This window comes from Heterocephalus glaber, unplaced genomic scaffold, assembly GCF_053883595.1.
Source record: "Heterocephalus glaber isolate CG9 unplaced genomic scaffold, H.glaber_assembly_v1.0 deba00001788, whole genome shotgun sequence".
Classification (NCBI taxonomy): Eukaryota; Metazoa; Chordata; class Mammalia; order Rodentia; family Bathyergidae; genus Heterocephalus; species Heterocephalus glaber.
Genome location: NW_028258471.1, coordinates 420,595 through 438,784, shown reverse-complemented (window position 1 = coordinate 438,784; position 18,190 = coordinate 420,595). Strand labels below are relative to the sequence as shown.

At 40.2% G+C, this 18,190-nt stretch overlaps 1 protein-coding gene across 1 annotated transcript in view; it reads left to right on the top strand.

The window, feature by feature from the left end:
• Ankrd31 (ankyrin repeat domain 31) overlaps window positions 1-18,190 on the top strand; it is a 257,731-nt gene that overhangs the window by 111,608 nt on the left and 127,933 nt on the right. The gene's annotated exons all lie outside the window — the stretch shown is intronic.

Here is an 18,190-nt window from a genome sequence, read left to right as displayed (position 1 = left end):
AAGCCAATTCAGTAAAGTCTTTGCTCCATTCTTTTAAAAAAAAGCATACTGACTTTAGTACAGTTAGAATCGAAGGAGCTGAGTGAGTCACTCCCTTCCCTCATTTGATTGTAAACAGCACCCAGTGGTTACTCCTGCTTTCTTTATCCTAAGAGAGGTAGAAAATAAAATAACAAAAGTCAGTGGGATCACAGATAGCTTAGGGGAGAGCACATGTGCCAAAGCATTTGCTGACTAGGGAGATTCAGTGGGAGGCATCTAAAGGAGTGGTGTCTGGTCTTTAAATTCTGAAAGCCTCAGTTATTGATCCTTTTTCCTGTTGCTGCTGCTACCTTTGACCTGTGTGCAGGTCACCCTTTTTCTTTCACCACGGTACCTTTCTTGGCCTATGTTATACCACTGTTGGCATGGTCTGGCCCTGAGCACAACTTCCTGTGATCTTCAGTAAACTTAGTACTACTACTTACTACTGGGTGTACACTTGGGAATTCTTTGTTCCTCATATACAAGAACCTGGACTATTACTGGCCCATTCTACTGTACAATCTGGTGAGCCAGCCAGGAGGATATCATCAAACCTCAGGAGACCTCATTAGACAGGGAGCCAAGGTACTTTATTGCACAGCAACCTAGAGACTGAACCAGACACTGTAAGCTTCAGTAGCCCAGAGACCTTAGAATACCTCAACAGAAGCAGTCAGCCAACAACTCAGCCAGCAAGGAAGGTTAACTCCCCACTCCCTTGGGAGACTGTTTTTCTTCCCCTTGCTGTGCAAAAACCCAGATTCCTGGGAGGAGAGGTAGACCAATCACCACTAGATTGAAAAACAAAAGGCCCTTATGGAGACAGTAGGACCCCTACCAATCAACTGGGCTTATATTCTGTTGTTTGTCCACACAAGGTGGAAAATCCTATCTTGAAGGCTATGACATAGCCCTCAGTGGGGGCTGGGCCTAAACTGAGCCAAGCAGAGAAGGTCACCACCGATAAACAAGTGGTTTGACATAGCTGCCTATAGCAGGGGACCAGGAGACATGGACCTGGCCCACCTGAATTGTTTCTTTTCTCTGTGGAGTACTTGGTAATTTGCCTGGACTCAGGCAGCTTTTGTTTAACACCAAGGATGTTTGTGCTTCCCCATGGGTCATAGGCTCTGAATAAGTGTTTCCTTTTCATCCATTTTAGCTTTTTTTCCTCTCCTTATCTGATTCCCCCTCCCCTTCAACCTTTCAGCTATCAGAGTGTTTCATTTGTTTAGTTGTTGGTTCTGGATTACTCAAAAAATAGAGTTAAGAGGTGCAGTGTCTTCTTACACAGGACTAAAAAAAATTTGTGCATTTTAAAACTCCTGCTGCTGCAGCAGCCACTGGCAAGAAGCACCCAGCTCTAGTTGACTCGATTTCCTCGAGGTTCTAAAGCCCATCTGAAACTGTTGCTTCCTGAAGTAGTTTGCTAATATTGGTTTACTCTTCTTCTTACTCAGTTTTACTTTTGTTGTAATAATTGTGGCTTTAAGTTTTTGCTGCTGTCACAAAGGATGTATAACCTGTACTTGCTGACTGAATTTACATGGTGCCTGACTTTTATTTTGAGATTCTGTCATCAGATATGCATGCTTTATGGCTTGATCTAGTGCGATGAGTTTTCTCTTGGGATGAGTCTTATTCCTTTTCAGTTGGCTAAAGAATATCCAACTAATAAGACATCCTAGTTCTGCAATCTTCAACTAAAAGATGAGTTGTGTTTATAGGAAAAACTCCAATGGATCCAAAGAAAGTAACACTGGTGCTCACTGAAGGCTGGAGACATCCAGCCCCAAAAGGTCCAGCTCTACTAGGGGACACCTGACACAAGAGCTAGACAGGATCTCCAGGAGATACCCTGCCAGGTTCCCACTAATGGAGACTGAACCAGGGAGAGGCCTGCTAGCAGGAGATGCACTGTCAGATCCCAGCTATTGGAAACCAACCCAAGGACAGGCCTATGGAATTCTAGAACCTAATTTTTACTCTTCCTATCTGCAGATGGGAACAACCTCATCTATTCTTTCTGAGTGCCTGGTTGGATTTCTTCTTAACCTTTGGGAATAGTTCCACACTAAGACCCTTCAAAGAGATCCATCTTATATTCCTGTGTAATAAAAAAAATGATCCACTTGGAGAAAATGAGATGTGGCCACTCCTGGGCAGCCTAAAATATAATGCCATATTTCAGTTATATCTTTACTGTAAGAATAAAAGTGTCAGAGGTGCCTTATGTTCAAGCCTTTATGGCCCTCTACCAGATGCCTCATCTATAACCAAGAAGTCTGCAACCCTCAGGAGAGGATTCCCTCCTGTCAGCTTCTCCTCCTCACGGGCTATGACTTTAGGATTCTGCTCAGTCATCACTCTCAAGATAAAGGCCATCTCCTAAGTCCACTCTATACTATGTCTATGCCCACATACTGTAGGGCCCTGGATTCAAGGAACTCAACATCTAAGCCCACCACTGCTGTATTCCTTTAAGAAGTGGCAAGCACTAATGGTATTATCCAAGTGCTAGTTCTCTTTTCAGTTATGGATATTCAGCAATGCAAGGAAAAATTGGGTAGATTTTCTGAGGATCCTTGAAAGTTTGCTGACTGTTTCCATGCCCTAACAATGGCTTATGTTCAGGCTTTTATGACCCTTTATCTCAGGAAATGCCCAGAAACTGGTATATAGAGGGGCCTCTGAGGAAGAGAAAGATATCTTTGATGATCCTGTCCTCAGAGCCCTACCTGTCTCTCAGGGTCTCTCCAGGCTGTTTAATGATGACAGGTCTCTTTGACCTCCTCCTTATAATCCTCAGGCCAGTAAATCAGGTCCATCCCTTCCAAGTGAGTCAGGAACAACACTAGAGTCTAGTGCCCCAGAGGAACCCAGTATTCCTCAGTCCTTTCATCATGTCCTTCAGACAGCCTTAGGTCGCACTGATTGCACACAGATAGCTGTAAGGCCCACAAGACGAACCTGAAGTGGTCCTTCTTACTCCCCTAATTCACAACTTGCCCTGCCCTAAGAGAGTCCCAGAAGTAGAAAGGAGTACTTCGAGTTCAGGTCCCTTTTTCAGTTGCAGATATCCAGTAGTGCAAAAAACGGCTAGACCAACTATCCAAGGATCCTAGTAAATTTCTAGATGGGTTTTAAACTTTGATCCTTGCTTTTGACTTATCATGGCAAAATGTCCAGTTCATCTTGGCCACTTGCTATACCCAGGATAAAAGTCAAAGAATCCTACAAGAGACTATGCAGATGAGCATATGCTTTAAGAAGGTTAAGAAACCACCCTGAAGAGGCTATTGTCCTTTTAATGGAACCAAACTGGAACTGTAATACTAGAGAGGGACTAAAAATGATGCATGATATGACAGCTACTCTTACTATGGGGATGAAAAGGTGTATTAAGAAATCTGTTAGTTATGGTAAGTTGAGTGGGGTCATACAGGGCAAAGAGGAAAGTGCAGCTGTTTTCTGTAATAGATTAGTAGAAGTCTTTCATAAATATACTAACAGATCCATCTTCCATGGAGGGAGAAGCAGACATTGCATTTGTCAGCCCCAGATATTCGTTGTAAATTACAGAAACTTCAGATGGGGCCACAGGTACCTGTGACCTAATTGCTGGACATGGCCTTTCTGTCCATGTTCAGGATCCAGAGGAGGGTCAAAAGAGAAAGGCAAAGATTATAGCTGACACAATTGGCAGTGCTTTAAACTCACCCAGGTCATCTAACATAAACCCAACGACAACCAAGGAAAGAGTTCCTGTTTCAAATGCAAGAAGACTGGACACTGGCACACAACTGCACCAACCACCAACTGGGCCCTGCTCCAAATATGAGGCTTCCAGTGTGCCCGAATCATGGTACTGTAGGAGTAACTCTCCCTGCTCCCAGAGAAGGGACTATGACAGACAAAACCCACATTTCCTGCTCTGATGATTGAAGAGGCCCAGGAGAACCTACAGTGCCCATGTCAATGGACATCACCATCCCCTGCAAGGAACCCTGAGTGATCTTAGATGTCATAGGTGAGCCAGTTCAGTTACTTATTGACACAGAGGGAGCTCATTCAATTTTGACCTCCTTCTCTGGAAAACCCTCCTCTAGACCTATAACCATAGTTGGAGTTGAGGGGACCCTTACTCAGAGATTTCTTTACTCCTGCTCTGACGTGTCACTTTGAAGGTTACATGTTTAACCATGAGTTTCTAATTGTCCCACAGTGTCCTACTCCCTTGCTAGGAAGAGATTTACTAGCAAAACTTGGGGGAAATTCTCAAATTCTGACAAAGGCCAGAATGGATTTTACCTGTTGGGACTATACCAGGTCTCCCTAACCAAATTAGCCAACAGGTGGATCTTGCTGTATGGTGTAATCACATACTTGGTAGGACAAATTCAGCTCTGCCAGCAGATATAAAACTAAAAGACCCCAGCTAGTTTCCTAACCAGAGGCAGTATCCAATCAAAGAGACACATAAAGGCCTCGAGCCCATCATGGACATTTTCTCAAATACGGCTTTCTGAAGCCTTGTCAGTCCCCTTGAAATATTCCCATTCTCCTTGCAGTAAAGTCCTAAGGAGAATATAGGATGTTACAAGCCCTCCACCTCATTAACGAAGCTGTCATCCCAGTGTAGCCTCTGATGCAATTCTCTCCCAAATTCCAGGGAACAGTAATTGGTTCTCAGTCTTAGATTTAAAAGATGTATTTTTTCCATTCCCCTACATTCAGACTCCCACTTTCTGTTTGCCTTTGAATGGAAAAGTCGCATTTCAAGAGAAAAGCAGCAGTATACTTGGACAGTTCTTGCACAGGGGTTTAGAGACAGTTCTCACCTTTTTGCTTCAGTACTAGAGAAAAACTTAAGAATCTAGAGCTTAAACAGGAAACCATCATACTATATGCAGGTGATATTCCAGTTTGCAGACCAACTTGGGAGTTATCCAAATATAATACTATACAAACTGTCAGATTTCTAGCTAAGAAGGGATATAAAGTCTCCAAAAAAAAAAGCTCAGATATCCCTCCAAAAAGTTCAGTATTTGGGACATGTTCTTACACCTGGGGAACGACAGCTATATAGGGACTGGATCCAGGCTGTGATCTTGGGCCTCCTGCCACCAAACAACAGCTTTGTTTCTTCCATTGAATGTCTGGGTTTTGTAGAATCTGGCTACCAAATTTTGGACTAATGGCAAAGCCTTTATATGAGGCTGTCAAAGGCCCTGCATCTGTGCCCTAGAATCAAAAAATGTGACTGACAATGCCTTTAGAAAAATAAAGCATACTCTTACTCAGACTCCAGCGCTGGGAATACATTGCTTTAAAAACCTTTGTGCCTCTACATATCAGAAGAGACAGGAATTGCTTTGAGGGTTCTTTTTTTTAAATTTAATTTTATTGGTACATTTTACGTGTACAATATAATGACATACATTATTGGAAATTTGCACCTTTACATAATCTCTCTTGATTCTTATTTTTTCTCCATTCCCCTGCCCTCCCTTCAACCCCTCCACCACTACCTATTTACAAAGACTTTGTTTCTATTTTTTCATTTTCTCATTAATTCCATTCCCTTCTTTCCTTTCTCCTACCCCTTCCACTTCCCCTTCCCGTTTGCCGCTTTTGTTCCTGTTTAACATTATTTATTGTACCTTTTACTCCTTATTTACACAGTTTCTCACACTAGAGGAACTATTCGGTATTCACACATGTGTGTCCTATATCAGTTAAGCGTATCGCCTCTGGCTCGGGATTTAGCTCACTGGTTTCGCCACCTGCTGTGTAAGAACAAGGACCCGTGTTCGATCCCTGGTACCAAAAAAAAAAAGAGTATCACCTCAGTGTGCATCCATTTAGCTACAAATATCTCTTAATTTCTTTTTTTGTATGGCTGAGTATTCCATTTTATTAAAAAACCACATTTTCTTTATCCAGTCTCAAGTTCATGGGCATTTGGGGTGTTTCCAAGTTTTAGCTATTGCAAACTGTGCTGCTATAAACATGGGTGCGTATATATCACTGTGGTATGATTCTTTTAATTCTTTGGGGAAGATCCCCAGCAGGGGAATAGCTAGGTCAAATGGAACGTCCAGTCCTAGTTCTTTGAGGTATCTCCATACTGATTTCCACAGTGGTTGCACCAGTCTACACTCCCACCAGCAGTGGAGCAGGGTTCCTCTTTCCCAGCAACCCAGGCAGCATTTGTTACTGGTTGATTTCATCGTAGCAGCCATTCCTACTGGGGTGAGGTGGAATCTCAGCATTGTTTTCATTTGCATGTCTCAAATGACCAGTAATGTTGAACATTTTTTCACATGTTTATTCGCTCTGTCTACTTCTTTGTCACAGAAATATCTGTTCATTTCAGGTGCACATTTTTGGAGTGGGTCTTTAAATTTGGGAGGTCTGATTTTTTAAAGTTTTTTATAGGTTCTAGGTAGTAGACCTTTGTCTGAGGAAAAGCAGGGGAAAATTTTTTCCCACATTGTGGGTTGTCCCTTCATTTTGTTGGTGTTTTCTCTTGCTGTGCAGAAGCTTTTTAGTAAGAAGAGATCCCACTTATTGTTTATGCTAGTTCATAGGCAACTGAGGTTTTGTTCATGAAATCTTTTCCTACAAAACTGTCTTCAAGAGTTCTACCTAACCTCTGTTCCAGCCAGTTCCACGTTTTTGTTTTAATATTTAGATCTTTAATCCATTTTGATTTTAGTTTAGTGCATGGTGAGAGATATAGGCCCAGTTTAATCTTTGGCAAGTTGAAAGCCAATTTTCCAGCACCATTTATTAAAGAGGCCATCTTTCCTCCAGTGAGGATGGTTGGCTCCTTTGTCAAAGATGAGGTGGCTGAGTGTGTCTGGAGTTGGTTCTGCATCTTCTAATCTGTTCCACTGGTCCTCAGGTCTGTTTCTTTGCCAGCACCATGCTGTTTTTATCACAGTAGCTTTGCAGTATAGTTTTAAAGTTGGGGGTTGTGATACCTCCTGCAATATCTCTGTTACTTAGAATTGCTTTTGCTATTGTGGGTCTCATCTTGTTCAATTGGATATTTGGATTGTTTTCTCAAGGTCCATGAAGTATGCTGCTGGGATTTCAATTAGGATTGCATTGAATCTATATAGCAGTTTTGGAAGTATTTTCACTGTGCTGGTCCTTCCTACCCAGGAGCAGGGGATGTCTTTCTACTTCCTGATATCATCTTCAATCTCTCTTTTCAGAGTGCTATAGTTTTCAGAGAAGAGCTTTGTAATTTCTTTTGTTAGGTTGATTCCTAGGTATTTGTTTTTTGGATACTATTTTGAAAGGAATTGTTTGCCCTATTTCTGTCTCAGTGAGTCTGTTGTTCGTGTAGAGGAAAGTTATTGATTTTTGTGTGTTGACCTTGTATCCAGCTATTCTACTGAATTTGTTTATTAAGTCTAGAAGACTTTTGGTGGAGCTCTTGAGGTCTTTGATATACAGTATCATGTCATCTGCAAATAATGACAATTTGACTTCTTCATTTCCTATCTTTATTCTTTTTATTTCTTTCTCTTGTCTAATTGCCGTGGCTTACATTTCCAAAACTATATCGAACAGGAGTGGTGATAGTGGACATCCTTGTCTTGTTCCTGATTTTAGTGTGAAGGATTTCAGTATTTGACCATTTAGTATGATATTGGCTGTTGGTTTTTCATAGATGGCTTCTATCAGTTTGAGGTAGAGACCATCTGTTCCAATTTTTTGTATGGTTTTTATCATAAATGGGTGTTGGATTTTGTCAAATGCTTTTTCTGCATCTATTGAGCTGATCATATGGTTTTTGTCCCTGGTTCTATTGATATAGTGCATTACATTGATTGATTTGCATATGTTGCACCATCCCTGCATCCCTGGGATGAATCCCGCTTGGTCAGGGTATATGATCTTCTTCATTCTGTTTGCCTATATGTTATTAAGAATTTTTGCATCTGTTTTCATTGGTGAGATTGGCCTATAGTTGTCTTTTTCAGTTGGGTTTTTCTCTGCTTTGGGGATCAAGGTGGTGCTTGCTTCCTGAAATGAATTTGGGAGTATTGCTTCCCTTTCACTTTCACTGAAGAGCTTCAACAGTAGTGGCAGCAGTTCCTGTCTAAATGTCTTGTAGAATTCAGCAGTGAAGCCATCAGGACCCGGGATTTTCTTAGTTGGTAAGTTTTTCATTACATTTTCAATATCATTGATTGTTATTTGGTCGTTTAGAATTTTTAGGTCTTCTTCATTCAACTTTGGTAATTCATACGTATCTAGGAATCTATTTCTTCTGTGTTTTGCATCTTATTGGCGTATAGGTTCTGGAAGTAGGTATTGATGATCCTCTGGATTTCTGCTAGGTCTATTGTAATTTCATCCTTTTCATTCCTAATTGCATGGATTTGGCTTTCCTTTTTCTGACAAGGTTGGGTAAGGGTTTGTCAATTTTGTTTATTGTTTTGAAGAACCAACTCTTGGCTTCATTGATTTTTTTTGTATCGTTCTCTTAGTCTCCATTGCATTGATTTCTGCTCTGATCTTTATAATTTCCTCCCTTGTATGAGCTTTTGGTTTGTCCTGCTCTTCTTTTTCTAGACCTTTATGTTCATCGTCAGGTTGTTTAATTGGGCTTGCTCTGTTTTTCTAATACGAGTATTCACTGCTATGAATTTTCCTTGTAAGACTACTTTGTGTCCCATAGATTCAGATATGTTGTGTTGTCATTGTCATTTAATTGAAGTGACTTCTTATTTCTTCCATAATTTCCTCTGCGACCCATTGGTTATTCAGAAGTGTGTTGTTCAATTTCCATGTGTTTATGAAATTTTTGCAGTTTCTTTTGCTGTTGATCTCCAATTTCATCACACTATGGTCTGACAATATACAGGGGATAACTTCAATTTCTTTGCACTTACTTAAACATGTTTTATGAACGAGTATGTGGTGTATTTCAGAGAACGACCTATGTGCAGCTGAAAAGAATGTGTATTCTGATTTGGTGGGGGTGGAACACTCTGTAAACATCTGTTAAGTTCATTAGTTCAAGAGTTTGATTGAGTTTTAGTATTTTGTTGCTTATTTTTTTTGTCGAGTTGATCTATCTGTTTGTGACAGTGGGGTATTGAGGTCCCCGACTAGTATTGTATTAGTGCTTATTTGATTTTTCATGTCTGTTAGTATTTGCTTTATATAGTTGGGCACACTAGTGTTTGGTGCATAGATATTTATGATTGTTATTTCTTTTTCTTGGATTGTTCCCTTTACAAGGATGTAGTGTCCTTCTTCATCTCTCTTAATCAGTGTTGGTTTGAAATCCACTTGATCTACAAAGGGGATAGCTACTCCTGCTTCCTGTCACATAGAGTATTGTTTTCCACCCTTTCACTTTCAGCCTATGAGTTTCTTTTTGAATTAATTGTGTTTCTTGCATGCAGCACGTTGTTGGATCTTCTTCTTGACCTCTTCTGTCAGTCTGTTTCTTTTGATTGGTGAATTGAGACCATTAACATTGATGGTTATAACTGATACATATTGACTTATCATTGTCATGACTTTTCCTTTTTGTTGGATTCTACCCTTTTACATTTAATTTCTTTTCATGCCCGATGGGTTCATTCTGCTGTGCTTCCTGGGGTTGTGATCCTCACTGTCTATTCCTAGGATATTGCCTAAAATTTTTTGGAGTGCTGGTCTGGTATTCATGGAGTTCCTAAGTTGCTCTTTGTCATGAAAGTATCTTATTTCTCCATCAGTTTTGAAAGATAGTTTTGCAGGGCACATCAGTCTGGGTTGGAGGCCGTTTTCCTTTAGGGCTTGAAATATGTCATTCCCAGCTCTTCTTGCCTTGAGGGTTTGCGTTGAGAAGTCTGCTGTGATTCTGATGGGCTTTCCTTTGTATATGATTTGTTTCTTTTCTCTAACTGCTTGTAGAAGTTTGTTCTTCTGTTGGGTTTCTGGAATCTTAACAATTATATGCCTATGTGTAGGTTTTTTTGATCACAGCTAGTTGGGAGTCCCATATGCCTCACTTATCTGTATGAGAAGTTCTTTTCCCCTCCTTGGGAAGTTTTCTGCCATCACTTCTGTGAACACTTTTTGTTATGTCATCTGCACTCTCTTCTGTTTCTTCTTTGATTTCAATCAATGTTATGTTATTCTTCTTTGCATCATCTAGCAGCTGCTGGATTGATTTCTCTTGGTCCTTTACAATTTTAAAGAAATTTTTCATTTCCTGGTCACTAATTGCAATCTTACCTTCTATATCTGAAATTCTGTCCTCACATTGGTTCATTCTGCTGCATAGACTTTCAGTGGAGTTTTTAATCACCTGGATATGTTTTATGGATTCCCTTTGTTTCCTATGTTGGGATTCCATCATTTCTTCAGCTCCTCTATTTTCTTGTCTGTATCCTCTCTAGATTTATTAATCATGTCTTGCCCGATGGACACAATCTCTGCTGTTATCTGAGAAAGTATTTCTGATTTCATTTTTTCCAGATCTTTTGTTGCCAGTTCAGAGAGTCCGGGTGGTTGAGTATCAGAGTGTTCTATTTCGTTTCCCTTTGGGATTGCTATAGGTAATCTGGAAGTCTAGTTTTGAGGCTTGTTTACATGTTTTCTCATTTGCATGTGTGTGGGGGGTGTTGCTGGTGCCTAGGCGGCTCACCTCTGCACTGATAATTGTGCTATAGTGGCCTGGAAGCCCCCTCCTCTGCTCTGGGAGTGGTGGTATGCCGGCCGGGGAGCCTCCTATTCTGCACTGGGATTAGTGGTAAGGTGGCCCAGAAGCCACCTCCTCTGCACTGGGAGTGGTGGTATGGTAGCCCAGAAGCCTCTTTATCTGTGCTGGAAGTGGTGCTAAGGTGACCTAGGAGCCTCCTCCTCTGTGCTGGGTGCAGTCACTTTGGGGATTCTTAACCCAAATGCTAGGATAATAACCACCCAGTGGCATACTTTTCAAAAAAGTTAGATGGAGTGGATGCTGGATGGCCATTCTTCCTGAGAGTAGCAGCTACAGCTATGCTGACAGAAAAAGCTTCAAAATTAACTTTGGGACACAGATTAGAAGTATTGACTCCCCATCAGGTCAGAGCAATTCCAGAGACAAAAGATTGCATGTGGTTAACAGGGGAATGAGTTATCAGTTTTCTGCCCATGCTCTTATACACCCCTGAAGTTCTTATAAAAGCTTGCACTACTCTTAATCCTGCCTCCTTTATGTCTACATGCACAGAAATTTAGCTACCCCTATGAACAAGTGATCTCCCAGGCCTATGTAAGTAGGCAGGACCTCAGTGACCTGCCCTTCCAAGACCCTCAGTAGTTGTGGTTCACTGATGGAAGTAGCTTTGTCTAAGAAGGACATTGAAATGCAGTTTATGCAGTTGTCAGTTCATAGTAAGTCATTGAAGCCAAACCTCTTCCCGTTATTCAAAAGGCAGAGCTAATAGCTTTTATTTGGGGATTGATACTGGGAAAAGGCAAAAAGCTAAATAGCTACATAGACTCCAAATAGGTCAACATGTCCATGCAGCAATCTGGAAAGAAAGAGGCTTACTAACCAATAAGCAATCATTTATCAAGCACAGGCAGCAAATTCTGCAACTTGTAGATTCAGTTCATCTTCCTAAGCACGTCACAGTCATGAACTGAAAGGGGCACTGAAGAGATATTTCTGAAGTCTCCTTGGGAAATTAAAATGCTGAAAGGGAAGCAAAAAGGTCAACCTTACAGCTCCTTAAGACTCTAGCCTTATTCCTAGTTCCTGAGGAACTATTAAAACCTATACTCCCCGGGAACATAAATGGGCCTAAGGACAAGAGGAAATTTAAAAGGGACTCTAGTGGTATTTAGAAAGCAAACTGGCTCTTCCTCAGGGGATACAGTGGAAGGGCATAAAAACACTTCATGATTCTTTGCATATGGTATGAGATGCCACATCGGAAATGGTCGCTGATTTTTTTTACAGGACTAGAACTAATGACAGCCATGCAGTAGCTCTACAAAGCTTGCCCACTCTGTGCCTACAATAACTCAGGCGAGCCCAAACCACCTCCTTTATTAGAACCTGTACAGAGGAGAGGGACATACCCTGGGGAGGACTGGCAATTAGACTTTATCCACATGCCACCATTTGGAGGATTTAAACAAATGTTGGTCATAATTGACACCTTTACAGGCTGGATTCAAGCCCTTCCTATCCATTCATAAAAGTCTCTGGAAGTAGTCAAGGTGTTTCTTAAAGAAATCTCCTGATTTGGACTACCTCAGTCCCTTCAGAGTGACAGTGGACCTTTTACTTCTCAAATAACTCAGGGAGTGGCATAGGCTTTAGGAATAAAGGACCATCTGCATTCTGCATGGAGGCTTCAGTCTTCTGAGAAGGTTGAGAGACCTAACCAGACCCTAAAATGAGCTCTGGCATAATTTTGCAAAGAGATATTGGAGTCCTGGCTTCAGTTATTGCCAATACCTCTCATACGAGTTCAAAACACACCTAAAACTGGGCTAAATTTGAGCCGATTTGAGTTGTTATGTGGGAGGACATTTCTATCCTCAGATGTGATAGTAGACTTAGAGACCACAAGACTCTTATAATATTTTATTAGTCATGTCCAAATACAACAGGCTATCCAAATGTATGGGAAGAGTCCTGCCACCTCTTGATCTAAGTGGACCACCTAGTGTCCACCCTAGAGACCAAATGCTCATAAAAACTTGGAAAGAATAGACTCCTGCAGACCAGTTAAAAACAAATGGAAGAACTCCATTTCAATGATGCTTGTCATACCCACTGCAATAAAGGTGGTAGAGATAGATAGCTGTATACATCTTTCTAGAATATAGCCAGTTCCACTTCAACTGCCCAAAGAAGAAACCAACCAAAAGGAAAAAGCTACTCCTGTGAGCCTCTGGAAGACTTGAGATTTCTCTTCAAAAAGCAAGACTCCAGTGCAGGATAAGTAAACAGGATCTTGCTAAGCCATGATTCTCAGGCTCTTGATAATTTATCTGACATACCTCTCTGACATACTTTCTCCACAGGAGAATATGCTCCAGATATTTTAGCTAATAATAGTTTCTTTCTTCCATCACACAGGAAGCACAATGGTCACTGATTCTTTTCTCATTGTCTCTTAATAGTTTTTCTCTTCAATCCAGCCAGTGAGCCACAATACCCCAAGGTAATTGGAGAGCCTATTTTCCGCAGTAGGTAGGGTCTAAAGCCCCTTCTGGCTGGAAGAATATATGGAAGACAGAGACCTCTACTCCCTCCACATCCCATAAAGAATTATGGAGATTTGTGTCTCTCAGGGGGAAATGAGATAGGAAGTTAGGATGTATCGAAAACTAGCTGGGAAGGAGCTGACAGGATCTTGGAACATGCGTGCAGAAGAGTTCTCAGAACCTTGCATGTGGACTTCTTTCGAGAACTCAAGCAGGTTATTAACAAGATGACCTGGATGTGATGTAAGTACGAGAAATATGAAAAAGAAACAATTGCCATTAAGAGCTTGCTATTGTGGCTCCTCATAAGAGCCTACCATATGATCTATGGTATATTTTTATTTTTCCTCCTCTTTCACCCAGCCCAAATTCACTCTGCAGAACTAGTTTGTCCCCTACCTTCTTTTTATTTTTCCTATCTCAAATAAATGTGAATCATTGCCACCATTTTTGCTTGTTTTATTCAATTCTTTGTTCAGGACAGAAATCACCTCTAAGCAAAGACTCCAGTGTCGCAGAATCTGGTAACACAATTACCCTAATATTTAGTAGCTTAAAACATCAAGAATGTATTATCTCACAGTTTCTGAGGGTCAGTAATCTAGGAGCATTTTAGCCAAATTGTTCTGGATCAGGGTCTCATAAATTGCAGCTATCTCAATGCTGGACTAGGGCAGGTAAATTGACTTTCAAGCTCACTCACATATTTGTTACAGGCCTCTGTTCCTTGTTGATTGGTGGTTGGAGACTTCAGGTACTTGCAACATGAATTTCTCCATAGGACTACTAATGACCTGCCTGCTAGCTCAAAGCAAGCATCCAAGAGAGAATACACTCAAGACAAATACTAAGATGTTTTATAACCTAATCTTGGAAATGATATACTGTCATTTTTGCCATATTCTGTTTGTTAGAAGTGAGTCAGTCGGGCCAAGGATTTAGCTCAGTGGTTTCGCCTCCTGCCTAGCAAGCTCAAGGACCCGAGTTCGATCCCCGGTACCAAAAACAATAAAAAAAAAAGTGAGTAAGACTCATACCCACTGAATGAGAGAATTAAGCTCCATTTCTTGAAGAGAGTATCAAAAATCTTTTAAGAAGGCTCCAGGCCACCACTGTCCCACTGCTACTGGCCCAGAGGAAGGGGTTTCCGGGCCACCACCCTCCCACTGCTCCCAGCTCAGAGGAGGTGAGCCGCACAGGCGCCAACAGCATCCACCCCTCAAAATGAGAAGACACATAAAAAAGTCTCAAAACTAGACTTTCAGGTCACCTATAGCAATGCCAAAGGGGAATGAGATGGAACACCCTTATACTCAACCACCTGGACTCCCTGAACTGGCAACAAAAGAGAATCTGGAAAAAATGAAATGAGAAATACTTTCTCAGATACCAGCAGAGATTGTGCTCATAATGCAAGACATCATTAATAAATCTAGAGAGGAGCTGAGGAACATGATGGAATCCCAACATAGGAAACAAATGGAATCCATAAAACAGATACAAACAGATTTTCAGGAGATTAAAAACTCCATTGAAAGTCTACACAGCAGAATGAGCCAATGTGAGGACAGAATTTCAGATATAGAAGATAAGATTGCAATTAGTGACCAGGAAATGAAAAATTTCTTTAAAATTGTAAAGGACCAAGAGAAATCAATCCAGCAGCTGCTAGATGATGCAAAGAAGAATAACATAACATTGATTGAAATCAAAGAAGAAACAGAAGAGAGTGCAGATGACATAACAAAAAGTGTTCACAGAAGTGATGGCAGAAAACTTCCCAAGGAGGGGAAAAGAACTTCTCATACAGATAAGTGAGGCATATGGGACTCCCAACTAGCTGTGATCAAAAAAACCTACACATAGGCATATAATTGTTAAGATTCCAGAAACACAACAGAAGAACAAACTTCTACAAGCAGTTAGAGAAAAGAAACAAATCATATACAAAGGAAAGCCCATCAGAATCACAGCAGACTTCTCAACACAAACCCTCAAGGCAAGAAGAGCTGGGAGTGATGTATTCAAAGCCCTAAAGGAAAACGGCCTCCAACCCAGATTGATGTACCCTACAAAACTATCTTTCAAAATTGATGGAGAAATAAGATACTTTCATGACAAAGAGCAACTTAGGAACTTCATGAATACCAAACCAGCACTCCAAAAATTTTAGGCAATATCCTAGGAATAGACAGTGAGGATCACAACCCCAGGAAGCACAGCAGAATGAACCCATTGGGTATGAAAAGAAATTAAATGTAAAAGGGTAGAATCCAACAAAAAGGAAAAGTCATGACAATGATAAGTCAATACATATTAGTTATAACCATCAATGTTAATGGTCTCAATTCACCAATCAAAAGAAATAGACTGGTAGAAGAGGTCAAGAAACAAGATCCAACAATGTGCTGCATGCAAGAAACACACTTAATTCAAAAAGAAACTCATAGGCTGAAAGTGAAAGGGTGGAAAACAATACTCCATGTGAAGGGAACCAGAAAAAAAGCAGGAGTAGCTATCCTCTTTGCAGATCAAGTAGATTTCAAACCAACATTGATTAAGTGAGACAAAGAAGGACACTACATCCTTGTAAAAGGAACAATCCCAGAAGAAGAGATGGCAGTTATAAATATCTATGCACCAAATATTACTGCGCCCAACTATATAAAACATACTTATGGATGTGAAAAGTCGTATATGCACTAATACAATTGTAGTGGGGGACCTCAGTACCCCACTGTCACAAATAGATAGATTAATTAGACAAAAAGTAAGTAATGAAATAGTAGAACTCAATCAAATTCTTGAACAAATGAACTTATCAGATGTTTACAGAGTTCCACCCCCACCAAATCAGAATACACATTCTTCTCAGCTGCACATGGGTCATTCTCCAAAATAGACCACATACTCACACATAGAACATGTTTAAGTAAGTGGAAAGGAATTGAAGTTATCCCCTGTATATTATCAGATCATAGTGCAATGAAATTAGAGATCCATAGCAAAAGAAACTGCAAAAACTTCATAAACACATGGAAATTGAGCGACACACTTCTGAATAACCAGTGGATCACAGAGGAAATTAAAGAAGAAATCAGACAGTGCTTTCAATTAAATGACATTGCCAGTATAACACATTGGAATCTATGGGACACAATGAAAGCAGTCCTATAAGAGAAATTTAGAGCAGTGAATACTCATTTCAGGAAAACAGAGGGACCCAATTACACAACCTGATGCTGAACCTCAAGCTTCTAGAAAAAGAACAGGACAAACCCCAAGCTCATACAAAGGAGGAAATTATAAAGATCAGAGCAGAAATCAATGCAATGGAGACTAAGAGAATGATACAAAAAATCAATGAAGCCAAGAATTGGTTCTTTGAAAGAATCAATAACATTGACAAACCCTTAGCCAACCTCATGAGAAAAAGGAAGGAAAAGGCCCAAATCCATGCAATTAGGAATGAAAAGGGTGAAATTAAAACAGACCCAGCAGAATTCCAGAGGATCATCAATACCTACTTCCAGAACCTATGCGCCAATAAGATGGGCAACACAGAAATGGACAGATTCCTAGATACATATGAATTACCAAAGTTGAACGAAGAAGACCTAAAAATTCTGAAAAACCTAATATCAACAAATGAAATTGAAAACGTAATTTAAAACTTATAATCTAAGAAAAGCCCGGGCCCTGATGGCTTCACTGCTGAATTTTACAAGACCTTTAGAGAGGAACTGCTGCCACTACTGTTTAAACTCTTCAGTGAAATTGAAAGGGAAACAATACTCTCAAATTCATTCCTGGAAGCAAGAATCACCTTGATCCCCAAAGCAGAGAAAGACCCAACCAAAAAAGACAACTATAGGCCAATCTCACTAATGAATATAGGTGCAAAAATCCTTAATAAGATAATGGCAAACAGAATGCAGAAGATCATCAAGAAGATCATACACCCTGATCAAGTGGGATTCATCCCAGGGACGCAGGGATGGTTCAATATATGCAAATCAATCAATGTAATACACTGTATCAATAGAGCCAAGAACAAAAACCATATGATTATCTCCATAGATGCAGAAAAAGTATTTGACAAAATACAACATTCATTTATGATAAAAGTCCTCCAAAATTTGGAATAGATGGTCTCTACCTCAAATTGATAAAAGCCATCTATGAAAATCCAACAGCCAATATCATAATAAATGGTCAAAAACTGAAATCCTTCACACTAAAATCAGGAGCAAGACAAGGATGTCTATTGTCACCTCTCTTGTTCAATATAGTTTTGGAAACATTCGCCATGGCAATTAGACAAGAGAAAGAAATAAAAGGAATAAAGATAGGAAATGAAGAAGTCAAATTGTCATTATTTGCAGATGACATGATACTCTATATCAAAGACCCCAAGAACTGCACCAAAAGTCTTCTAGACTTAATAACCAAATTCAATGGAGTAGGTGGTTACAAGGTCAACACACAAAAATCAATAGCTTTTGTCGACATGAACAACAGACTCACTGAGACAGAAATAGGGCAAACAATTCCTTTCAAAATAGCATTCAAAAAATGGAAATACTTAGGAATCAGCCTAACGAAACAAATCAAATAGCTTTTCCATGAAAACTATAGCACTCTAAAAAGAGAGACTGAAGATGATACCAGAAAATGGAAAGACATCCCCTATTCTTGTGTAGGAAGGATCAACATAGTGAAAATGGCCATACTTTCAAAACTGCTATATAGTTTCAATGCAATTCCAGTTGAAATCCCAGCAGCATACTTCATGGACCTTGAGAAAACAATCCAAAAATCCATTTGGAACAAAAAGAGACCCAGAATAGCAAAAGCAATTCTAGGTAACAGAGACATGGCAGGGGGTATCACAATCCCCAATCTGCAACTATACTACAAACCTACTGTGATAAAAACA